Below are 27,514 nucleotides of genomic sequence, written 5' to 3' on the forward strand. Positions count from 1 at the left end.
TAAAATAGTTTTTGATGGTTTGCTTGATTTCCTTTTTGTGATACTGAAGCATGAAACAGCAGTACACAGTATCAGCACACAGTGCAAGTGTGGTCCCAAATCAGAAGTGAAGAAAATGTGTCTTTAATCAGATAGCAAGACTGGAGTCAGATGGAGGCAAATCAGGAGGAATGAGCAAAAGCCTGTACAGGTACTCTGGGCCTCTATTAGCAAGTCTTACACTGATTGAAGCCAAAATATGAAGGGCAGTGTAGTGCATATTTATTTTATACCCCTGCCTCCCATTTGATAGTCTCACCCTCTTTTCCTTTTAGAGAGTCACCTGTTCTCTGTGTGGTTTTCTTGCAATTGCCACAAAGCATTGTGTCTTCTCTGAGCATGTCTCAAGTTCTGCCAGTCAGATACTTGCCTTTGGGAACTCAATTATTTAGTTTTCCTGATTCTTGTCCATCTCTGAATCTGGCTTATCTGTATTATCTTTGAATCTGTGTGCTACATGATTATCTTCCAGTGAATTTTTTTTTAAGATTTTATTTATTTATTTGAGAGAGAGAGATCACTTGTGAGTGAGATGAAGGGCAGAAGGAGAAGCAGGCTCTTTGCTGAACAAGAAATCCAATGTGGTGCTTGATCCAACTCTTGATCATGACCTGAACTGAAGACAGACATTTAATGGACTGAGCCATCCAGGTGCCCTCCAGTAAATTTTTTATTTTCCTTGATTATTAAATGTCAATTTTTGTTGATGATAACCAAAAAATCTTAACAGACACAGGCATTACCAATACCAAAGGCTAAATAAACAATTGGTTGTAGGACCAGGGAATAACTAGAACTGTTTAGAAACTATGTGTCAGTGGGAAAGAGCTGTGTGCTGTTCTTACATTCCAGATGAGAATTAAATATGTCTCCAAAAAATTCCAGTGAGTGGCTTTATTTCTATTACAATATGAATATCTCATTAGCTTCCTCACAAATCCTTTCCACTTTTTCAGACTTTTTTGCTTGGATCAGAGCATTATTCAATCAAATAAGACGCATTTTTTGTTGAATGAACACATTTATTCCTAATGCTTTGGGTTTGGAGTTGCCAAAAAGGAAATCAAACCAACTCATTCATACAAATGGATTAGGCTGCATGCTCTCATCTTTCATCATTATATTCATGGAAGAGTTAGGCTTCTATTTTAAGAATGAAGAACAAATTTCTGGAAGAGATAAATTGTTATTGAAGAATTCCTATATAATCAGAAGCCTTAGAGGCAAATAATAATTGTAATTTGGGTTCTGAGATTGAAGCCACTTCAATAATGATGCTCATTAGATTTTTTGTTTCTCTTCTCTGGCCTATTTAGGAACAACAATTGTTTAATGTCCTGATGGACATAACCAATGTAAACATGGTGATTATTTCTGGTACGATGTCTTTCTTGCAGATCACCAGATTGAGGCTCCAGTTTCTTGCTATGTCTCCACTAAGCAAAAATGAATCTTTCCCAAAATGCAATGACACATGTTCAAGCTGTGAAAAAAAAAAGTAAGATTATGGTCTATCTACAGATGACTTATTAGCAAGCAAACAATTATTTTTCTTTGACTTATCCTAACAAAATTTCTTTTATTAATATCAGACTATGAAGATCCATGCCAGGCCAACTGCACAGGGGGTTATAAAATGGTTTACTGTTCTCTTCAAGGAGATATTTATGCAAATACAGCAAAATTAGATATGGATAAGAAAATATGGTAGACTCAGTTTTCATTATATAACTGCCTTTCAGAATAGAAAACTTTGGGTGCTTCATAACATAGAGTAGTGTAATTTTTCCACCAACTTACAGGGATATCCACTAAACATATTTATAAAGTTTTTTCACTATATTTTACTTCACATAGTAGCCTTTTGTAAATAGGAAAAAGCAAAAAGAACTGTGAATTAGGATTATAAAAGACATCAGTGTATAATTAAACACATTTTTTTTTGTTTATGAAAACATGTTAAAGGCCAGAACAGGGGATCCCTGGGTGGCTTAGCCATCTAGCTCCTGCCTTTGGCCCAGGGTGTGATCTTGGAGTCCTGGGATCGAGTCCCACACTAGGCTACCTGCATGGGGCCTGCTTCTCCCTCTGCATCTCTCTCTCTCTTTCTTTCTCACTCTCTGTGTCTCTCATAAATAAATAAATAAAATATTTTTTAAAAAGCCAGAACAAAGAGCTATGAATATTGGCAATAGTCATTGTGTAATGTAAAAGTTATGCAACTGAAAGACAGAACACTTAGAATGTAGATCTGGTTTTGCCATGACTTATTGTAATAACTTTGAGTAAGTCACTTACTTAATGCAACATTCACTTTTGTTTGTTATCCATTAGATGAGGCTGAGCATTAGATCCAGAGTTTCGCCTACATGGCTCTGAATCAGATCTGGTACAGAAAAATGTTTATTGAGCATTATATAATTTTTATAAATTGAATCCGATACATTTTGTCAAGGGATAGTCTATAATTGTCCATAAATTCTGTCATTTTCTGAAGTCTTACCTTTCTTTTATTTGCCTGGTCTCGAAAGACAATTGATAATGTGATTCCCTTCAAGAGATGTTCCCTGAGGACAGTTATGACCTCAAAATCTTATGATTCTAACTGTATGGTTTTGGAATGGTCCAACCTAGCCTGTCTGGACTTTCTCAATGTACTTGAATAGCAACAAAGAATAAGGGGCCAAATTATATATTTAGTTTAGCATATAGTCAAATATGATGTTAAAATGAATTTTGAATTTCTTCCATATATGTCCACAAAATCTAGTAGAGATTCTTTGTTTAAATGTGTGTTTATATGTAAATTAAATGTACATATACTAAAATCAAGAAATTTTAAAATTACTTAGCTCATAGAGAGTGGTGCATTCTGAAAACTTAGCTAACTCTCTGCCAACAATTTCCATTTGAAATGAGACAGAAAGTTAAAAAGGAGTTATGATGGTGGAGTAGTATGGGGACCTTGAGCTTTCTTGGTCCCCAGAACACAGCTAGATGAACATCAAATCATTTTTAACAACTAGGAAATTGATCTGAGGATTAAGAAAACAATCTGCACAATTGGAGGAAGAGAACATGGCAGATGCGAGGTTCAGAGCCATGAACTGGGGGAGAGAAAAGCCATCATACTGCAAAGGGGAGGGAACCCTTTGTGTAGAACCAGGTCATAGAGACAGTGGGAGAGCAGCCCAAAGGTTTGCACAGTATGTTTCAGTGAGGGGTTCCCTTGGATCATACTGGGAGAGATAACTCTCCTGTCTACAGTACATTCAGAAGAGGTATTTTGCCTCTCCAAGGACAAAAGACCCACCAGGAGACTTTGAGCAGCAGTTCATCAGCAGAGGACAGAGGCATGCATAGGGGGGGCAGATAACCTGGTCACAGCTTTCCACTGTGCATCACAATAGACTCCAGAAATTGTGTGCTTGCTGTGTGACTGCTTTTCTGAGACAAAACCTCTCCTCCATGGGAGGGGTGTGGGTCTGCACCTTGATGGGCTCTTTAAGATTTGGAGTTTTGAATCCCAGCCACTGGCCAGAGATAAAACACAGAACTGTGCTGCTGGGCATGCTGATGACTGGGAACAGACAGATTAAGGGCAGGGAGCTGATGAGAGCCTAGGATATAGGAGAGGAGATTGTTTGCTTTTCTGTAAGGACCTCCTGAACAGCCAGGGATTCAAGTACCCTTCTCCAGAGATGAGAAGGTAGTGTGGTGCCATCTTCCACCCCTGACCCATTAGCACGATGGACTTCAGAGAGAAACACAGCACTTCCAGCCTCCACTGGGGGCGCTTATACCAAACCCCACCCTCTGATGCTGACAAGGGAATCTTTACAAGGGTTGGTCTGACTGTGAACCAGTGCAGTGGTCCTCTCCCTCAGAAGGCCCCTGAAGAACCCCTGAATGTACTAATTTTACTGATCATGTAGTATTCCAAACTATCAGCTTCAGTTCTGATGGAAATAGAACCACAGTTGTTTTTTAGATTTTTATTTTTTATTATTTTATTTTATTTTGTTTTGTTTTTCTATTTTTCCCTTCTTTGGTATGAATCTCATAAGTTTTTAAAATTTATTGATTTGTTTCCTTTCCTCATGTCTGTGTCAAGCTTCTTTTCTTTTCTTTTTCTTCTTTCTTTCTTTTTCTTTAGAATCAGGCTTATAGTTTTGTGTTGTTGTTTGCTTTTTTGATTCTTTTCCTTTTTTCTTGGATAAGGCTTTTTTTTTCTTTTTTTTTTAAAAATTGGGCTTATCTTAGGAAACGGATCAAAGCATACTTAGTTAAAGGTCCAAACACTCCCCACTGCAAGCAAGGAGGAACTCTACAGAGGACTGACCTGTGGAAAAGAGCAATCAAAACACAACAGCAGAGTGCATATAGTATACACCAGAAACATTTCCTGAAGAGCCAGGTCTTGAACAGGGTATGACCCCTTCTTAATATGTATTACTCTCAGGAGCAGGAAACATGACAAGCTTTCAAAATATGCAGAAGACAGCAACCCAGACATAATGAGAAGATGAAGGAACTCTCTCTAAAAGAAAGATCAGGAAGAAATCACAGACAAGGATTTGCTAAAAATAGATATAAACAATATATTTGAATAAGAATTTAGACCAATAGTCATAAGAATACTAGCTGGGCTTGAAAGAAACATAGAAGATACCAGAGAAACCCTGGCTGGTGAGATAAAGGACCTAAAAACTAGTGAGGTAGGAATAAAAAATGCTATAACTGAGATGCAAAACTAACTAGATATAATCACAGTGAGGATGGAAGAAGCAGAAGAATGAATAGTTGAAATAAAAGATAAAATCATGGAAAATAACAAAGCTGAAAAGAAGAGGGAAGTAAAACTATTAGATCACAAATGTAGACAAGGAACTCAGTAATTCTATAAAATCCAATTATATCCATATCATAGGAGTCCCAGAAGAAGTAGAGTGGGAAAAAGGAGCAGAAAGCTTATTTGAACAAATTATAGCTGAGAACTTCCTTAATTCAGGGAAAGAAACAGGCATCCAAGAGTCACAGAGAACGCCCCTCCAAATAAACAAAAACAGGTCAACACCAAGACAGATCATAGTGAAACTTACAAAATACTAATTCTGGGAAACAAACAAAGAGTTGCAAAAGGGGAGGAGAATGGGAGGATGGGGTAACTGGGTGATGGGTACTTATGAGGGCACTTAATGAGATGAACACTGGGTATTATATTATATGTTGGCAAAATGAATTTAAATAAAATATTTTTTAAAAACCCACAAGGATAAAGAGAGAATTCTGAAAGCAGCTTGGGAGAAAAGATCCCTAACCTATAAGGGTAGACACATAAGGCTGGCAGCAGACCTGTCCACAGAAACTTGATAGGTGAGAAAAAAGTGGCATGATATATTCAATGTGCTAAATGGGAAAAATGCACAGCAAAGAGTACCTTATCCAGCAAGCCTGTCATTAAGAATAGAAGGCAAGAGAGAGTTTCCAAGACAAGCAATCACTAAAGGAATTTGTGAACACTAACCCAGCTCAGCATTAAAGGGAATCCTTTGAGCAGAAAAGAAAAACCAAAAGTAACAAAGAAAAGAAAGGAACAGAGACAACCTATAGGCACAGAAACTTTATAGGGAATACAATGGCACTAAATTCATATCCCCTATCAATAATCACTTTGGATGTAAATGGACTCAATGGATAAAAAAAAACAAGACCCATAAATACACTGCTTACAAGAGACTCCTTTTAGACCCAAAGACACCTTCAGATTGAAAACGAGGGGATGGAGAACCACTATCATGCTAATGGATATCAAAAGAAAGCTGGAGTAGCAATCCTTATTTTAGACAAACTATATTTTAAACCAAAGACTATAATAAAATATGAAAAGGATACTATATCATAATAAAGGGGCCTATCAGGCAAGATGATCTAAGAATTGTGAATATTTATGCCCCAAACTGGGCAGCAGCAAATACATAAATCAATTAATAACAAACTTAAAGAGATTTATTGACAGTAATACAGTGATAGTGAAGGACTTCAACATCCCACTCACAGTACTGGACAGATAATCTAAGCAGAAAATCAACAAGGAAACAGTGGCTTTGAATGACACACTGGACCAGGTGGGCTTAAAGAACATATTCACAGCATTTCATTCTAAAGCAAGAGAATACCTATTCTTTTCAAAAGCATGCAGAACATTTTCCAGATCACATACTGAGTCACAAATCAGGCCTCAACTGGTACAAAAAGATTGTGATCATACCATAGATATTTTCGGACAACAACACTATGAAACTTGAAGTCAACTGCAAGAAGAAATTTGGAAAGACCACAAGTACATGGAGGTTAATGAACAATGAACATCATACTAAAGAATGAATGGGTTAACTAGGAAATTAAAGAAGAAATTTAAAAAATGCATAGAAGCAAATGAAAATAAAAACATGGCAGTCCAAAACCTTTGGGGTTCAGCAAAGGCAGTCATAGCACTACAAGCTTTCAAAAAAAACAAGGAAAATCTCAAATACACAACCTAGCATTATATGTAAAGAAATTGGAAAAAGAACAGCAAATAGAAGAAGGAAAATAATAGAGATTGGAACAAAAAATGATACAGAAATTTTTAAAAATGGTAGAACAGATCAAGGAAACTATAAGTTGGTTTATTGAAAGAATTAACAAGATTGATAAACCCCTAGCTGGACTTAACAAAAAGAAAAGAGAATGGATCCAAATAAATAAAATTCTGAATGAAAGAGGAGAGATTACAAACAAAACTACTGAAAAACTCCACCAAAATATTGCTAGAACTAATACATGAATTCCAATAATTAAGCTGCAGGAAGGGAAACGAAGGAATCAATTCCATTTAAAAGTGCATCAAAAACTATAAGATATCTAGGAATAAACCTAACTAAAGAAGTAAAAGATCTATACTCAATAAACTATAGAATACTTATGAAAGAAATTAAAGAAGACCCAAAGAAATGGAAAAATGTTCCATGTTCATGGATCAAAAGAGAAAAAATATTGTTACAATGTCTATACCATCCAAAGCAAACTACACACTCAGTGCAAATCCTTATCAAAATGAGAGCAGCATTTTTCACAGAGCTAAAACAAACAATTCTAAAATTGTATGGAACCACAAAAGACCCTGAATAGCTAAAGTAAATGTTGAGAAAGAAAAGCAAAGTGGGAGATATCACAATTTCAGACGTCAAGCTATAGTGGGAGATATCACAATTTCAGACATCAAGCTATATTACAAAGCTGTAATAATCAAGACAGTATGGTACTGGCACAAAAACAGACATATAGATCAATGGAACAGAATAGAAAACCCAGAAATGGACACAAAACTGTATGTTCAACATACTATTTGTTCAACAAAGCACAAAAGAATATCCAATGGAAAAAAGTCTCATCAATAGACAGAGTTGGGAAAATTGCACAGCAACATGCAAAAGAATGAACCTCGACCATTTTCTTACACCATACACAAAAAATAAATTCAAAATGGATTAAAGACCTAAATGTGAGACAGGAATTTATTCTAAAGGAGAAGACAGGCAGCTATTCCTTTGGCCCTGGCCCCAGCAACTTCTTACAAGACACATCTCTGGAGGGAAGGGAAGCAAAAGCAAAAATGAACTATTAGGACTTCATCAATATAAAAAGCTTCTGCACAACAAAGGAAAGAGCAAAAAAACTAAAAGGCAACCTACAGAATGGAAGAAGTTATTTACAAATGATATATCAGATAAAGGGTTGGTATCCAAAATCTATAAAGAACTTATCAAACTCAACACCCCAAAAACAAATAATCCGGTTAAGAAATGGATAGAAGACATGAACAGATGCTTTTCTAAAGAAGACATCCAGATGGCTAACAGTCACATGAAAAGATGCTCAACATCATACATCATCAGGCAAATACAAATCCAAACCACAATGAGATACCACCTCACATCTGTCAGAATGGCTAAAGTGAACAACTCAGGAAATAACAGATGTTGGGAAGGATGTAGAGAAAGGGGAACCCTCCTGCATGGTTGGTGGGAATACAAACTGGTGCAGCCACTCTGGAAAACAGTATAGAGGTTCCCCAAAAAGTTAAAAATAGAGCTACCCTACAACCCAGCAATTGCCCTACTAGATATTTATCCAAAGGATATAAAAATGCTGATTTTGGGGGAAACATGCATCCCAATGTTTATAGTAGCATGATCAGCAATAGTCAAATTATGAAAAGAGCCCAAATGTTGATTGGCTGACAAATGGGTAAAGAAGTGAGATAGATGATAGATAGATAGATAGATAGATAGATAGATAGATAGATACATAGATACATAGATACATAGATACATAGAGAGATATAGATAGATGATCGATATATAGATGATAGATAGATAAATAGATGACAGATAAATAGATAAATAGATAGATAGATATAAAGAATAGATATAAAGAATAGATATATTGAAATATTACTTGGATATTTATAAAGATATATATATATAAAGATATATATATTGAAATATTACTTGGCAATCAAAAATAATGAAATCTTGCCATTTATAACAATGTGGATGGAACTAGAGTGTATTATGCTAAGTGAAATAAATCAGTTAGAGAAAGACAAATACCATATGATTTCACTCATATGCAGACACTTGTTGGGATGAGCACTGGGTTTTATATATAAGTGATGAATCACTAAACTCTACTCCTGAAACCAATACTACACTATATGTTAACTAACTTGAAGTTAAATGAAAAACAAACAAAGCCCCCAAACCTTACAAAAACCCCAAGGAAACAAGAAAGAAAAAAAAAAAACTAACTCAAGTCATTTTCTATTGGACCATAACTTTATTTATGAAAAAGTTATTAGTTTCATAATATAATATTCTTGGTATTAACGCAAAAAAAACCCCAATTTACTTCTTGTAAGTCATTTCTTTTTTTTTTAATTTTTATTTATTTATGATAGTCACACATTGAGAGAGAGAGAGAGGCAGAGACATAGGCAGAGGGAGAAGCAGGCTCCATGCACCGGGAGCCCGATGTGGGATTCGATCCCGGGTCTCCAGGATTATGCCCTGGGCCAAAGGCAGGCGCTAAACCGCTACGCCACCCAGGGATCCCTTGTAAGTCATTTCTGAGACAAAAATTTTATAGTTTATTTTCAAAACAGAAGCAATTTCTGCTCCCATTAATAGAAATGATAGACAAATTTCATGTTCACATTAAAAAATTTGTTTTTATCCATGTGGAAATCATAGCATTCATTGTGAAAATGGTAGACAAGAGCTAATTGGTCTTTTTGTATCCTTTTTACCATTCAGAACCATCATCTTCAGAGTAATAGCATATTAGTACATTACTCAGTGATTTTTCCATTGGAGAAATCTAGTTCCATAAGATGGCAGTTTTCCATTATATAATATTGTTAATTTTAGTATTACTACTATGTTCACCATATTAAATTATTTAGTTGGAAGAGATTTTGGAGCATGTCTAGTAATGCTTTCTCTGTAGCACACTGACAGTTGATTGATTATATAGCCTATACTTGATCCCTTCTAATGACAGGAAGTTCATTATATTGTAGCATTGTCTTTTCACTTATTGGACAGATCTGATTGCTAGGAGTATTTCAAGCCCAATTTCTTTTTCTGGTGTAATGGTCTAATGACACCACTTCTGAAACCTTACTTGTCCTGTGTAATCATCTGTGACTCTTTCAAAGTTTTTTTCCTAGGGCACAGTTTCTCAACACTACCTTCTTAGAAAGCTTCTTAAAGTTTTGAGCAATGTCTACTTGATGTGACCAGTACAGGGTAAGATAGCTTGTTCTGTCCTTTGAGCTACACAACAGTTCTGTTTTTGTAGTCTTGGATTTCATCAGCTTTTTAACAGGAGGTTATAATCTTATCTTTTCAAGTATAATTTTAAAAATAGTTTCTCCTATCCTATCTATATTGGGAGCAACTGACTTATTTTGAACAATTAACATTTGAATTTAAATGCAGAGCTTTACATTTACCTACTATATCATTTTACACTTATAATGATCTTGGGAGAAAGGAAGAAAAGATATTATTAGCTCCATTTTTATTGATAAAAATAGTGTCTTATAAAGAAACTCGCCTAAATTCAAGTAGCAGGTTACTGGAAAAGTTAAATACTAGGATTTAGCATTTTTAATTTGGTGAGAAAATGTCTAACATTGACTAACAATTTAGAAATTCATTTACATGGTAACCTCTATTGCTAACACATAGTTGAGAAAATAAATAAAACTTCTGGTATTTAATCCATTCCCCTCTTTTTAACTTTATTTCTATCAGAGATTCCTTCATGTTTCTATGTATCTCTTTAATTATCAGTATTACTCTATATCCCATTACACAAATCAGTCATGTAACAAAAAAGATCTGCATTTGCTCTTATTTTGTCCCATAGAGATATAGGCATTACATTTCAGATTCACACGGTTTTTCCCAAATCTACAGCTTTAACATGTACTTGTCTTACTAAACTGAACATTTGCTCAGTTTGAATCTCAATTTCAACTGTTTATATCTGGTGTTTAAATGAGAAGTCTCTGGTGATCAAGCAGAGAATTACTGCACATTTTAGTTTTTACTTAAGAGGTGCTATTAAAAGATGAGAAAATAGTTTCAGTAACTTCAAGGAGCAACCCCATTTTTTCTGGAAAATTCTCTAAATATTTCACTTAATAATGTCTCTTCTGCAGATATTTCAATGTTAAATGGTACCTTCCTCTGAAGTGGAATAGAGCATCTATCAGACTCAAAGCAACAGTGCAAGCTTTCTTTTAAAGACATCAAATAGCTGAGAATGCTTACTTGAAAATAAATTTTTTTCTGCATTACCATGTTTAACCCTAATGTGATGGCTTATTACTCATCCCATATAGAGATTGGCGTGGGCAGGTGCTACTGACAAATTTGTCAATTCCAGCCCAGAGCTACAGAATTCCTTGTCCAAGGACATAGAATCCACTAACAGTATTAACGTTCAAAAATTGCCAAAGACAGTTCTGTTCTCTCAAGCATTCCATTTGGTCTAGTTGAGCTTTGCTAACCTTTTCTCTTTGACAGAACAACTTTAAATGCATGTCAGAAGGGAGCTTTATAAATATTTATTGAATAAAACAGCTTGTTTGGATATGAGATGAGTTTAAAGATAGGAATTAAGGCCAGTAAAACTCTAACTTTCTGGTGTGGAAAATGTGCATTGGGAGAATGCCCAACACCAAATTTTAAATAATAACCAATTTTGCTTTTAGTGCTCAACTTAATGTAGTGTTATAATAGAACTCTAGAACTTGCATTTGTCAGTTGTAAAAAAATTTTGGAGGGATATATTTATTTATCATTCATTCATCTTTTAATTCATCTACTCAAATTTTCTAAGAATGATTTAAAGTCATTTACAAAAATACATGTATTTTTAATTATAAGGACATTCAGGCAAAGAAAGAAAAATAGGATAAATCCAAGGATGGTATTTATAATAAAATTATGCACTATAAGTTCTGACCATTGCCTTAGGAGGATTATAAACTAGTTCTCAAGTTTTCTGATGATCAGCACAAGGAAGGATATACTGATTAATTACGTTTCATTTTCATATAATAAATTTCTTTTCATATAATAACAATAGTTTATTAGAAGAAACACATTTTTCTAGATGTGAGAATATAGTAAATATTTTCCTCTAGATATTGTATGCTATAAGAAAGATAAAGATAACTTCCATATGACAAACACAACTTTTAACTATGCCTTATAACTTTATTGTTTGTTTTTCAGGATCTGGGGTAGGCATTTGTATACTTTGTGTTTGTTTAGATGAACAGGCTGTTTCAGTATTGGTGGTGACAATAACTTCTTCAGTGGTACCTTGTCTTCTTACTGCTGTGCATTTTAAAATGCATGTCCTTGTTTCCTGCAGCTGTCTTCCCTACTCCCTCTTATATACAACTTTATCTCCTTACTTTTCCTCTGCATCCCAAATTGCTCAATCAATAAATGGTAATTTACAAGAACAATCCCTCATTTTCCCAGAACTATCTTTCATCAATCATTCCTGAAAATAACTAAATTCTGGCCAATCTCCTTCTGCTAAATCCCTTTAACACAAGTTAGGGACTCTTTTGAAGCCTTCCCCAAGTTAAATACTTCTTGGAAGACTTCTTCTGCTAGGCATTTCCTAATTAAGGCTTATGCATGTGATTCTCTGGTTGTTTTTCTTCATCATCTAAAGCTGTGGTAACTGCTACTTAGTAAATGTTCAAATGTCTTTGTGGAATGAAACAAAGACCTCTTAACAATCATATATAAGTGATTCTAAAATGATTTAGATGGTCTAAATCAGAAAAACATTCAAATACCTTTATATGTCCAACTATTTTCTATGAAGTCAATACCAGTAACTAACAAGAGTTGTTCTTTGATTTTCCTAAGTTTTCAAGTTTATTTTTCTTTGCTAATAATTTATTTCTTTTTCACATATAGATTTTTGTTATGGTCTAAAAAGTTGAGTGGCTGAATCAAAATATTTCCCTATATGAATGGAGTTATCAAATAGTTAAAGAGCTGGACGGTCAACTTTAATTTTCTTATAAGATACCATACCTTTGAATTGCATAGAATCTAGACTCTGAAAATTTGAAGTTTATACATTTTGTTGTCCTGCTTAACATAGATCAAAATGAGTCACCACAAATTAATCTTTTCATCCTGTAACTTACTCACAAATTATGGATTTCCCAGAACTAAATAGAGGTTAAAACACCAAGTGAGAATTTGCTTGTTATATTCATATGGGTATTAATAGATCTGGGGATGGGGAAGAGGAATAATCCTCTGGGAGTTTCGAGTTGTGAATCTTTGTACTTGCTCACTTCCAAACATCATTTGTTCAGTTCATAGACAGGTACAGCGAGGGGTAGGCTTTGCAGCAGGAAAATTTAAGAATTGAATGGGATACAGTCTTTTCTTTCCAGGATGTCATCGTGTTATGGCACAGTGTTATGGCATAGTGTTATGGTTACAACATTGTAGCAAATTCTAAAATTAGGAAATGTACAATTTTGTAGGCATGCACATTTGTGAAGTGCAGTGCCAATGACCCATAGGATTTGAGTATTATCAATCCATAGTTTACCAAGTAGAAAGAAAGGAAAAAAAAATCCAGAAATGGGAGAAAAAACTTCAAAGTCACAAGGATTTTGAAGGGCATACCTATCCCAAAATCTGGTGGTGGGGGAAAGAAATGAACATTTCAAAAAAATAAAGCACAACTTACTTAATAATATTGGGCTTTCATGGGCTATATGTTCCATATTACCCAGAATGAGGGTATCTTGTAAAGTAGAAGATTTTTTATTTCATTAATGTTTCAGGTTTAAAGTAAAAAAAAAATGAAGACAAAACATATTTCTCATAAGGTTAAATAGGTTTTCTTCTAAGGTTATCATTGCTTTGGTTAATATTTAATCATGATAATTATTTTGATCTTTTGGTTTCTGTTTTTAAAAGATTTTATTTATTTATTTTAGAGAGAGAGAGCCTGAGTAGGGAGGAGAGGCAGAGGGAAAGGGAGAAGCAGGCTCCTCGCTGAGCAGGAAGCCCAACATGGACTTGATCCCAGGACCCTAAGATCATAACCTGAACCAAAGGCAGGCACCTAGCTGACTGAGCCACCTAGGTGCCCTGATCTTTCTATTTCAATAAAATATCACTAATGGAAAGTTTTAGATTGTTCCTCAATCTAAATTGGAGGGCTAATAAAATCTGGGGAAAAAAAATCTGGGAAAAACCACTTTGGCAAGAATACCAATGCGAGAAATGAGTGGAATGAATTAGTGTAGTGGGAAGAAGCAGTTTGCTGGAAAGAGAAGCAGAATAATCATGTATGCTTAAAAATGGATCCTATAAATATTCTATTGGTTTAAAGTTCATTTTTTGTAAATAAAGCTCTCTTTAAAAAATACATGATAATAACATTTAAAAAAGTAGAGTGGTTAAAATAATAATTCTTGGAGTGAAAAAGACCTGAATCATATTTTGGTTTCAACATTTACTAATTTCATGGGAGAGGAAGCTCCATTCTTTCCAAAACATTTTTTTTTCCTTTTTCTCTAGAGAAAGAAAACTTCTGTCTTTGGATCAATGGTTGGACTATTGTTATTTATAATCAGGGTCACTGTGCAGCTCCTTCTCGTTCTCTTCTCTCCAATAAGGAGACCAAAGCCTACTCCTGCATGAGATAGCCAATTGCCCCTCTTGTATCTCTATGTTCCTCTCAGAGCATTACTCAAACCTAGAGAATCAACCTGATTGGATTCCATTCTTTGACGTATAGAAGCCCACTTAGTACTTAAGTTGAAACTGTGTGTTTGATCTAGGTCACAAGAAAGTCTTGAGTGTGGGTATAATTGTTAGCTTACCTAATACTAATGTGCTGGTGTGGATTACCATTTATTAGCGATATATGTATTTAGTGTGTTCAGCAATTATCTAGAAGGAAAAGGTTTTTGATGAAATGGGAATGTCAGGTCCTTTGTTTCTTATTCAAATTCTATCTAATAGTGCCTTAAACACTATCTTAATGCCTAATATTTGTGTTTGAGCATTTGATATCCAGAGACTTAGAAATATAACACCATCTGAGTTTTGACTTGTTAAATAATTTATGACATCTTTAAAATGTTATTAACCCTAGGTCAGAGGGTTGAAAGAACAAAATGTGCTACCATACTTTGTTATCACCTGTTGGCATATAGTAAGGGCTTAATAATTTTATTTATTAGACTCTAAATGACAAAAGTGTAGGAAATTGGCTTGTTCGCTATTGTTTCTTTAACCCTTAGCATATTGTCAGTTTGGGGTGTGTGTGTGTGTCCTACTTGAATGAACATGGGGAAAATTAAAACTTTTTTTACCATATACAATAATAAGATAATCATCTATCTGACATTCTGGAATGTAACTTCTGATTGGTATGGAAAGGGAAACAGAAGACATATTTCATGGAAAAAAATAGTAAGACCTTAGTACTCTAGTAAAATTTGACAGTTTCTGGGCAATAGAGGATAATGGGTAACTGAAAAATTTGATTGGAGAACTCAAGAGGTAGGATAACTACACATCCATGGTATAGTTTTAAATTTTATTTAAATTTAATATTTTCAACTCAAAACAATGTGTTTACAGGATATACATATATATTGCATACATACAGATATATGTATATATTACACAACTATGTATGCCACAAATACATTAAAGAGTTATCAAATAACAAAATATATTAAAATTATTTTCCTAAAATGACAGTGCCAATAGGCCTGATTATACTGGACAACATAATTAGAGTAACATTTAAAACATAATTTTTGAAGTATAAGCTGTGAGTTTATTTTAAATCAGTAGCTCTATTCATGGACAAAACACACTCATAAACATAGTATTTACTGTCAGAATCTTTATTTTGATCTATAACTTTTTCCAGGCAAGTACCAGAATAAACTATAGCTGACTTTCTTTTTCATCTGCTTATAAATTTGTTGCTAGAGCTGTTTAATTTTTCTTTTCCTAAATGAATGACAGAATAAAATATTTACATATAAGAAAAAGCATATGTGATTCCATTTTTAACCCTCATAATCTTTGTGTAATATTGTGATTGAATATGCTTCCAATGAGGAGAGTTTTGCTTTAAACATATAACTGTGAGCAAGTAACTCCAAAGATTTGGGGGTATTGCATGATATATGATTTGATTAAAATATTTATTATTTCCTTGTTCTTCAAAATGGTCAATACTCAGCTATTTCCTTTTTAGAATGCAGTTTTAGGGCTTTTCTTCATTACTTTTTCCAATGGTTGGTATCCTCAGGAACCACCTGTACAGGATTTATGCCACAAATAGGGGACAACTATTTGAAAATTCATTAATCAGCTTCCTCTTCATTATTCTGTTGCCAAGAACATTTATAGTAGACATCTTTTGAGATTTCTGCCTAGGACATTGCATTAACCATTGTGTATATATCTCCTCCCCCCAAATAACCATACATGATCATAAATGGCCCAAGCTAGCTAAATTAGATAATTTCTTAGGGTAACTTGGAATTACAGTATAGCAAGAGAACACATTAATTTGGAAAATGGGGGGCTGTTGGGTAAACTTGGAAGCAGAGAAACCAGTCTGTGGGGAGAAAAGAATAGGCAGATGCACAAATGGAAAAGAAAAGAGACTGTGTAGAGAGAACAAGAAAGTGAAGTAGAATAAGAGAGAGAAGGAAGAGTAACAACAGTTCCCACAGCATATTAAAGGAGTCTTCATCTCAAATGAAAAGTATGTTCATTCATTCAACATTTATTCTTTGTTACTGTATGGCAGATACTGCTAAAGATTCTAATGATAAAATGGTAAACATGGGACTCTATGCCATTTCTTTGTGGAGATTTTATGCTCGTGAGACAGATCCTCAATGAGGAAACAACAATATAGTATAATTTAGGATAATAATGAGTAATATAAAATGATATAGAACAGAATGAAGGGTTAAATTGTGGGAAGTGGAGAGAGGAAAATCTGTGAAGAGGGATAGTTTTAGAGCCTATACTTCGCAATGAACACTACTTATTTTCTATTTTCCCATTTCCTCCCCTAGAGTTGCTTGCTCAGTAATGATATGATCATAGTTACTATACCTGACATTTGACCCCTGAACATATGCTTTATATTTTTGCTTTTGTTTTCTTTAGAGAACCCCTGCCCATTCCTGTTACCAATGTTAATTTTTAGAGTAATTAATGCTAGCTGCTATAAGACATAAATCCCCAAATCTCCATGGCTTAACCCATTAAAAGTGTATTTTTTATCTCACAGTCTGATGCAATTTGGGCAGCTGTCCAAAGAAGCTCTCTTCCAAATGGTGACTGGAGAATCAAAGTTTCTTCCATCTTTAGCTTCACCATCTGGAGCATGGCGCCTTCAAGGTCACTGCAGCAGAGGAAGAATGAGAGATAAAGGAGGCATATCAGCTCCTAGATTCTTTAGACTGGAGATGATACTCATTATTGCCATTCAAACTTCCTTGACTTGTATTAATTCCATGGTTCCAACTTAAAATCCACAGGGACTGGGAAATATGAAGGATATTGGGGATATATGTGTTGAACATTAATGATTACTTCTATAAAGGATATATTTTGAAAATAGAGCCACAGGCTTTGGTGATGGATGGAGTAAGGGTATGAGAAAAAGTGGAAAACCAAAGATGATTCTTAAGGTTTGATCTATGTAATTAATGATTAATGGTAATGGTTGGGAGTGGTTATGGACATAAGTATGAATCTGACTTTAGTAGTATTCAAAAGTGTGCTTTATTATACCTATATCTGTGGCTGTTATTGCTTGGTAACATTATCTGTACTTGATTTGGTGACATAATAATATACCTGTTTTATCAAAATTCTTTTCATAAATAATTTTTTATAAAGTTGAAATACTGTACTTATTTTTTCTAACCTAGATCTTCAGCTCCCCAGGTAATTCTAATGTATATCTAGGTCTGAGAGCCCTTAGTGTCAACACCTGTAGATCATTGTAGCAAAAAACAAACAAAACCAAAACTGAGTTTTATGGGATGGTTTTGGCAGGAGTGACATGATTTCAGTGTTTTTGTTGTGCCCAAGATTGGGAATCGGAGAAACCACGAAGGAGCCGACACCGATGCAAACACACGAGGGTTTATTTACAAGCTCGAGCTTGGGTCCAAGTATACCCGACACAGCTGACACAGCGGAGCAGGGACTTGGACCCCCTTTCAGCTGAGTTTTATGGGCTAGTCTAGGGGACCTCCAGAAGGGGTGGAGGAATTTTTCAAGTTCCCTTTACATTCTAATATGGGGCTTTTAAGGGCATTGAGCTCTGTTCTTATTCTAATATGGGGCTTCCAGCCCTTGGCTTGGGCTCTGTTCTCATTCTAATATGGGGCTTTCTAGGACGTTAAGCTGTAAACTGTTTTCTTCCTGTAACTGAAGTAATGTAAATTTCAGCTCTTATTCACAGGGGCCTGGGATGGCTGTACTTGTGCTAATGCTGAACTTGAAGTGGAATGGCCTTCATTTTCTCGGCCTCCACAGTTTTAACAAAATGTTTTGTCTGCTTTATTAAAAACAGATTGCATGATTTTTAAAGCAAGAGGACTAGCTAATATCAGCATGAGAAATGGAGAGATAAGAGGGATAAAGACTGAAAAGGGAGTCCTGGAGCATGCTGAGTTAAAGAAAGGACAAAAAAGGGGGAAGAAATAGTGGCCGGATGCAGTAGAAGAAAAAACAAGAGACTACACTGTCTTATAATCTAAGTGAATAATGTGTTTCAAGGGGTATGAGGGTTAAAGTGTATGTCACAACAGGGTAGATTTCCTGGCAAGCAGATGCTGAGACCAGTTGTAGCATATGCAATGTTTATTAGGGAATGCCTATAAGAGCAAAACCCATGAGAAGAAGAGAAAGGAAGCCACATGGGGCAAAAAGAGAGCCACAATGCCCATCTGATGATAACAGCTTTGGCTAACTCCAGAGTTAAAATGGTCCATCCAGAATTATCCTTGGTTGGGCCAAAATGGTTAGGCTTTTAATACCCTACCACAGTTAGTCACTGAATGTGTGTTTCCCCAGGAAGGGTGTAACCTTGAGTCAGATGAATGTGCAGCTAAGGCAGTTCCTTAAGGGGCTGATAGCCAAGGGTTGTTGTCTGAGACAGCCTTGGCTCTTCCAGTTGTCTCTTCCAGTGGCTGAGACAAACCCTTCCTTAAGCAGTGCATCATTGTGCCCACTATAATCCACCCTTTGCACTCAGATTTGTATATCTAAAATTTTGTATGTCTATTATTGTAAATATATGTAAATTATATATAATTACATATACACAGATTAGATATATTTATGTGTGTGACTGTATGTAAATATACATATGTGTGTGACTATGTATATATATTTATATATATGTATATTTATAAATATATAAATTTATATATAAAAATTTATAAATATATAAACTTATATAAACTTATAAAATTATAAATATATAAATATATAATTCTCCAATTGATTTCCCTCTTTTTTGAGATAAACTTAGAAAAGGAAATTTAGTTGAGATAAACCAGAGCCCCTGCTATGATAGCTGGTTTTGGGGTTGCAACTGATGCTCTTTGTGTCTTTCCTCATCTGTACATTCCAGATTTTCCTAAACACCAGTTAGTGTCTCTGGTGATTTCATTGGCTTATCTGGTGGCATGATCCAGAACCTCATTTCTGGCCACTATGTCCTTCTCAGGGCAATGTTGCTTCACTTGTTGATGTAGCATCAAAATTTGGCAAGGAGTATCAAGCAGCACCCAAGTGGAACACTGGAGTGCCAAAAATATTCATCCTTGCCATGTTGTGTAATAGGAACTCTGCCAAGGGGGTGACTTTCTGCCAACTGGTCTCTTGACACATTGTGTGCAAAGTGCTGAGGCAATGGCTCTTGCTTATAACCCAAAGGGTCTCTTGCTTAGTTCCCTGGTGGCAGTATGCCTTATGGATTACCAAGACCTCTATCTCTGAGGAACCTAGAGTCTTTGGAAGACAAAGTACAAATTCCTTAAGTAACAATTAAATGTTGAGTCTGGTCCTTAACTTTGGCCCCTTGCTGCAGGAAGTGAGAGCTTATTACCACCAAAGAGGCTCTCTGGCTCTCACACTTGGCTTTCAATTGCCTGTTAATTGCTCTCAGCTTTTCATTGTCTTTTTCTAGAGCATCAGTGGAGCTTACTAATAGCCACTTAATTCCATTGTCATTATGGTTACTATTTACCCCAGTTTTTCAAATGCTTCATACATTGTGTTAGCTCACGCCTTCCCTTGCTCTGGTACACCATCACAATTCAGCACCAGTGAGTTTTAGCAATTGGGCCATGTAGTTGTACCAAGGTCCATCTGTGTTCTGTCTACAAATGATGAGACCTTAACTGACAGCCAGACGGTGACTAATCCAGCCGTAGAATCCACTCTACCGCCTGAGTTTTGGGACCACTTCTATCATACTGTTGTAGGTTGAACTCTCTGGGAAGTGGACATGAGAAAGTTGTAGTGTGCAAGCTGTTTATTAGGGTGTGAACATGGGCAAGGTGGCCTTATACAGCTAAGGCAAACTTTGAAGAACTGACAGATGAAGGTGAGGGACCAACGGTACTCCTGGCAGCTAGGGTAAGATCATTGAACAATGTGGAAGTCAGTGAATATGTTTTTTTGATATTTTGTGCCTATTCTTTTTAAAAATTCAAATAAAAACAAATGACTTTTGGTGGAGTTGTATTATATTAGAAAGGGTGCAGCTTAAGTTGCAATAACAAGGAAACCCTACTTTTAAAATGCCTGGAACCTTAACCCCTTCTCATAGAACAGTTCAGCTCAGTCATCTACAATATTTTTGTTTTGTATGTGTAACCAAGGCACATCCTTCACATCTCACCATGTATCAAACTATGGGAAGAGGCAAAGACTAGAGAGTATACACTCACTCCTTTTAAAGGCAATGTCCAGGCATTGCACACTCAATTTCTTCTCATATCCCCATGGCCAGAACTCTATCACACAGCCAAACTCAGATGTGAGAGTTGTGGGAAATGTAGTTTAACTGGGTGATCACATGCCCATCCAAAATTTTATGAGGAATGTTAGGGGACAGTTGAATTCAGTCATCCCTGTACCATAAATGAAGACCTACCAAAATTCAGTCTCCCATTAGATTTTATCTAATATTAAGACTAGCTCAAAATAAACATTATTTGTGGTAGACCTCACACTTACACTAAGCAGTCTAACCTAGAGCTCTCATTACCTACTTTGCTATGCTGCTCTTCTATAGTAACATTTTGATGATAGGAAATGATTTTGCTTTTCTAAGTTTTCTTTATCTACTATCCTGAATTTATGCATTTCAGGTTTATCTCAGGTATTTGTCTCTGAGTCATCCCTTTTTTTCATTTGATTCCATCATAAGGCTTTTGGTACAATGAATGTTTAAGCAATATATACCGAGAGCTGTACAGACTGAGAATATTGGTATTGCAGGTCAGCTACCATTTTACACTTTTACCAAGTTTAAATTCAAGCCCACGTATTGGTTTGGCATGGTATTATTGCTCTCAGAACAAAAAGTGAGGAGAGATAAGATCCATGGTAATGTCTGAAGGTTAGGCTTGACAACTTTGTTTAAAAAATTGGGGAAGAGGCTTTTTTTCTTTTTCACATTCTACCTTTTGAGATATGAGACTAAATTGGCATCAAAATTGCTGAACACAATTAGATTGATTCTGTAAGGTATTCTGGCAAAATTTATCAGGTGCTCCTAACTGTTTATTCCTTAATGTAGTTGTTTCCATTTTGGAAAACTTGAACTCAAAAATGTAACACTAAACATAAGCAACTTCGTGCACAAAGATATTTATATCCATAGAGTAATAGTAGTAAATAACTGAAAAAAAAAGCTAAATGTCTGATTATAAGAGAATTATTGAAAAAACTTAAGTTCATTTGATAGAAAATAGGCATCTATCAAATAGCATAGCAAATACTCATAATCTGAGTGAGAAAAATCAAGATACTGATAAGTAATATATATTCAGTGTTTACTACTTGTCAAGTGCTTTTCTAAGTGCATTACATAAGTTAATTCTGAATTCTGATACATCTTTGTGAAGAAGACATTGATATTGTCTCTGTTATGCAGATGAAGAAGTCTAGGCACAGAAGATTTATGGTATTTGACCAAGGTCATAAAGAAAGTAAACGACAGACATGAGAGTTGCATCCCGGCCTTGAAGCTGTAGAACCGATACTATTATTATTATTATTATTATTATTATTATTATTATCATCATCATTTTAAGATTTTGTTTATTCATGAGAGACACAGATAAAGAGATAGAGACATAGGCAGAGAGAGAACTCGATCCCAGGATCCCAGGATCCCGACCTGAGCCAAAGGCAGGTGGAGATACTCAACCACTGAGCCACCCAGGTGCCTGAACCCATACTGTTAACTACCATGTGATGTGGCCTTATATGTAGAGGACAATGATTTGTTTGGTAAGGTAAATTTTTGTTTTATTGCTTAAGGAAAGTATTGAAGTTGTGTTTTGGAATTAGTGGGCTTATTTATATAAGGTGCCAGGAGCTTTAGGAGAGAAAAAGAGAACAAGATCCAACCCCATTCTTCTAAGCCAGTTGGATTGAGGTGGCCCAGAGTGAGGTCCTGGGATCAGGTGAGGATAGTATTACTACTGAGCTAAACTTTCCATAAAAGCAGATAGGCACAGAAAGAATGAGTGGGCTCTCCCTTGCTCTAAAGCTTTAAGTAAAAAGGAAGTGGTTTCATGGGTGACACAGAGATATATCCTGTCCTAGCCAGGCTTCTGTCCTAGCAAAAGTAACTTTTATGACTGAATCTAAATGGCTATCATGGAATCCAAGGCTAATGTTGGTGTGAAATCCTTAGCTTTCACGACCCTGATGGTAAGGCTGTCCTCTCTTCTACCTTAAACAAACCCAGTGGTCTGCCTGGAAGATAATAATGTCTCTGAAACAAGTCGCAGTCCAAGCATTAGCATTGGAACTATATAAGATGATGAATTCCAACATCCACAGTGGCAACTGTCCTGAGTTTCTTCTCAACCCCAGGCATCTGTTTTGGCAACTGTTTAGATCAGGCTAATGAACTCTGATAGCTCTTCTGGAAGCTTTCAGCTTCAAGGGAGCATATACATATTCTGGCTTAAAGTAAGGACATGAGAGTAAATAGGACTTGTCCTTCAGATAAAATTGTGGTTGGTGTGTGTGTGCATGTGTGAGTGAAAAATATGGCATGATTCAGGCTTACATCTGTGCTTTGGACCCAAACTATAAAGATAAATAGTATAGTTAAATATATAATTGATGCTCTGCTAAACAAAATAAATTATATATAAAAACATAAGAGGAAATGCACCAAAATGTTAGCATGATTATTGTATGGTGGTGGTTCTTGGGATAGTATAAAATGTTCTCTGTGTTCAACCTGTTCTTTAAGGAATAAGCATTACTTTTCTAATGAAAGACAAAAGTAATATTTATCATTTTATCTATAACTGTTGTTAGGGAAAGACACAATTCTTTATGATTTCCTCAAACTATTTCTCATACATATTAACTTATTGTAATCTATTATTTAAAACATATTTCATCATTAATTCACTGAAACTTTTAAAGAAGAATCAATATTTACAGAAAAAAAATTTTCACTGTCTGCATATAGTGGACGTGATTTCAGCATTTCACATATAATGTACTGCCTTCTAAGCAGATAACATAAGGACCTTTGGGAAACATCAAGGATGTGCATTTATGATCTATGTACACTGTGAAATCTCAAGGAAGTCAGCCCTTTACACACTTCACCTAAATATGCCCAAATCAACCTGCATTAAAATTTAGTGGTTCAGGGAATGCTCACCAATGTCATCTTCATAACCTCTTACAGGGAGCAAGGATAATTCTATAAAGTTGTTCCCTGCATTTTAACACCTCTTTAGTCTGCACCTTTGGCATGTGAAAATTAAATTAAAGGAAACAAATTAAATCGCTAAATTCTATCATGTTGATTTTTTTATATAAGCTTAAAATAAAAAGATTTAGTTTTGTTTTTAAGGTTGCTTGGGGTTGCTTGAGTGTAGAAAATCACTGGGACAAGTTTGTTCAGCCAGATAGCAGTCCATGACTCCCACCATACTGGCTCCTCAGAGCGGTAATTTACAGATGTTAGTAAATGCCTTGCTTTTCTAAATACTGATTTCATGGTCCTGGGAAAGGATAATAGAATGCAAAGTACATGGTAAATTTCAGCAAACAAATCAGGATATATGTTACCTTTGGGAAGTTCAAATACTTCTAAACCTCTTCTACCCATTGGAGCAATGGCCCAATCAGGATCCCTGCAGATTGCTGTTTCGGTTTTGTTCTGAACTCCAGGGGGTGCCATTTGCAGTACTATCTTGTGAACGGCACCTTTTGAGGTTTTGCAATCCATAAGGAGAAAATATAATGGAAGAAACTAGAAGAATTCAATTCCTTACTTAACTTTGCTAATGTTGAGCTATTATCTCGATGACAATTTTAAAGAATAAAGACCATTGAGGTAATCATTTTATATCAGTAATGACTGTTCTACTTATACCTGTTTTCCTATTTTTTAACATCATATCAATGAGAAGTAGGTACCTAGAATGACAGCAACTGGCATTTAAAAAATAATAGCTTTGAGACATAATTCATAATATACAATTCACCTATTTAAAGTGTACAATTCAGTAGTGTGCAACTATCATTACAATTTTAGAACATATTTTCATCACCCAGAAAAGAAACCTCATATCCATTAGCATTCATTCCCCAATTCCTTTCCATTTTTTCTACCCCAACATCCCAGCCCTGGGAAACCAGTGTTCTATTTTTTTTTTTTTTTTTTTTTGTCTCTGTAGATTTGTTTATTCTGAATATTTCATTTATATGGTATCATAGGTCATCTCTAGTGACTGACTTCTTTCATTTAGCATACCTGTAAGATTTGTCCACATTATAGCACCTGCAATAATACTTCATTTTCTTGTATTGCATAATAATATTCCACTGTATGGGTATATCACATTTTGATTGTCAGTTTATCAGTTGATAGGTGTTCGGGTCGTTTTCACTTTTAGGTTATTATAAATAATGCTGCTATGAACGTTTGTGTATAAATTTTTGCGTGAACATATATTTTTGTTTGCTTGGGGTACATACACAGGAGTGGAATTGCTGGGTCAAATGGTAACTTTATGTTGAACATTTTAAGTCACTGTTAGATTGTTTTCAAAGTAGCATAACCATTTTACAATGCAGTATTAGTTGATTCCAATTTCTCCACAAGCTTAAGAACACTTGTTATTGCTTTTTTGATGATAGCTGTCCTATTGGGTATAAAGTGGTACCTCATTGTGCTTTTATTTTGCATTTCCCTGATAGCTAATGATGTTTTTATTGGGCATTTGTATATCTTTGTGGGGAAATGTGTATTGTATTCAGCAATCAACTTTTAATTGAGTGTTTCTCAAGCAACAATTTCTTAGTAGAACCCCGAGAGTGCTCAGATTCTTAATGAATGAAAAATGCTAGATTTTTTTCATCCTAAGTTTAACATTTTATCATCTTACATGATGTGTATGATCTGAAGAGGGTGTACAGCTCATAGTATCTCCCCTCATCAGACTGTAAGTGTGAGAAGACCAGTGCTGTCTATTTTAGTCATAGTTGAGACTATAGTCGCATGGTTTTAACAGCTAGTAGAGAGCTTCTAATGTGATGGATACTAAAAAATTACTTGATGGATAAATAGATAAAGACATTTCTTGTACAAAAACACTGACCTCTTCTGCTTGCCTAGAGCAGATTATGTGATCTTTTCTATCCCCTCTAGGTGAGGTTTGTTCTGAGATATTAAAAGTAATAGTCAAACTTAATTACCTGAAACTTAACCAAGAGTTATTAACCCAATAAAGCTTGATTCAAGAGAAAAATACTTCTAAGGAAGAGAGATAATATATTTCAGGTTTTTCCAAGTATGATATTATGATATAATGATATAATGATATATATATATATATATATATATATATATATATATATATATATAGTCTTTGTCTTGGTTCTTGGCACAGAGATCCTAATGTAATAAAATAAATTAATATTTGGTTTTTGTCCCCAGTTCCTGAGTTGGCTCTGGATTGATAGAGGTAAAAGGAGTGTGGTGAACCAACTATGTGATTGGAGGGTTGGAACTTTCTGCCCCATCCCCTGACATCTGGGAGGGGAGAGGAGCTAGAGCCTGTTAATCACCAATGGTAAATGATTTAGTCAATCATGGCTACATAGTGAAACTCCATAAAAACTTTAGCCAAAGGGCTTTGGAGAGCTTTCAGATTAGTGAACAAGAACACATGTATGTGTCAGGCTGGTGGCACATTTCAAACTCCATGGATAAAGAAGCTCCTGTGCTTTGCTTTAAGATACTTCTGGATTACATCCTGTATGAAATCTTCACTTGACTATTCATTTGTATCATCTAATATACTCCTTGCCATAAATCAGTAATAATAAGTCAGCTATTATCTTGGTTCTGTGAGCCATTCTAACAATTATCAAACCCGAGAGCGGTGTCAGAGGAACCCCTAATTTATAGCTGGTCAGTCAGGAGTATAGGTGATAACTTGGCACTAGGATTGGCATCTGAGTTGGGGAGTGTTTTGTGGGATGAGGCCTTAATCTGTGGTGTCTGTACTAAATTTGGTTAGTGTCAGAATTAAATTGAATTGCAGGACACCAACTGATGCCAGATAGCTGTTCAATATTGGACCCCCCCCCCCACACACACACACATTTGGTCTCATAAGCAAAGTGTGAGAATAGAGAACAATAGAATTTTTCTTCCTTTTTTTTTTTTAATTTTTATTTATTTATTTGAGAGAGTGAGTGAAAGAGAGGAGAGTGGGGTGAGGAGGAGGAGGAGAGGGAGAAGCAGGCTCCCTTGAACAGGGAGCCCAAGTCAGGGCTTGATCCCAGGACCCTGGGGTCATTACCTGAGCCTCTTGGGGTCATGACTTGAGCCAAAGGCAGATGTTTAACCAACTGAACCACCCAGGTGCCCCTAAAAGTTTTTCCTTTTACCAGCATTCCTTTATTTCTGTCTTTAGTCCATATTCACCAAGGGTCAGACAGGAAGCCTCTAAATTAGTGCCAACAAATAATAATATGAAGTGTGTGCAATGCTGGCAAGATAATATTTAATTCTATTATTTCTTGACCTTGGTGTTTCTAAGCAATCTCATAGACACTACAGGACTGGAAAACGAACACCAAAATGCTGCTGCTCACTGATCAGTCTGAGTCAATGAAATGTCCTTCCAATCCTTAGCAAGCAATGATGAGGAAGACAGGGGCTATGGGTTGAATTTTGTCCCTCTCTAAATTCCTAAGTTGAAATTCTAACCTGTGGTACCTCAGAATATGGCTGAATTTGGAGATAGTGCCTTTATTCATGAGAGAGAGAGAGGCAGAGACATAGGCAGAGGGAGAAGCAAGCTCCCTGCAGGAAGCCCAACACGGGACTCCAGGATCTTGGAACTCTAGGATCACGCCCTGAGCCAAAGGCAGCTGCTCAACCGCTGAGCCACCCAGGTGTCCCAAGATAATGCCTTTAAAAAGGTGATTACATTAAAATGAGGTCAGTAGGGTGGGGGCTAATTCAATAAAATTGGTTCCTTTATTAAAAGAAAAGATTAGAACATAGAGAG

At 35.5% G+C, this 27,514-nt stretch overlaps 1 long non-coding RNA gene across 1 annotated transcript in view; it reads right to left on the reverse strand.

Moving 5' to 3' along the window:
* Positions 1-723: 723 nt before the first annotated feature.
* Positions 724-27,514, reverse strand: part of LOC106558726 — a 39,880-nt gene continuing 13,089 nt past the window's right edge. The window contains exons 2-3 of the long non-coding RNA XR_005357619.1: positions 16,985-17,100; positions 724-1,522 (exon numbers count right to left, since the gene is read on the reverse strand). This is a non-coding gene — a long non-coding RNA (uncharacterized LOC106558726). The remainder of the gene's footprint in view (positions 1,523-16,984; positions 17,101-27,514) is intronic.

The sequence above is a fragment of the Canis lupus genome, chromosome 4, assembly GCF_011100685.1.
Source record: "Canis lupus familiaris isolate Mischka breed German Shepherd chromosome 4, alternate assembly UU_Cfam_GSD_1.0, whole genome shotgun sequence".
In the NCBI taxonomy this organism is placed as follows: domain Eukaryota; kingdom Metazoa; phylum Chordata; class Mammalia; order Carnivora; family Canidae; genus Canis; species Canis lupus.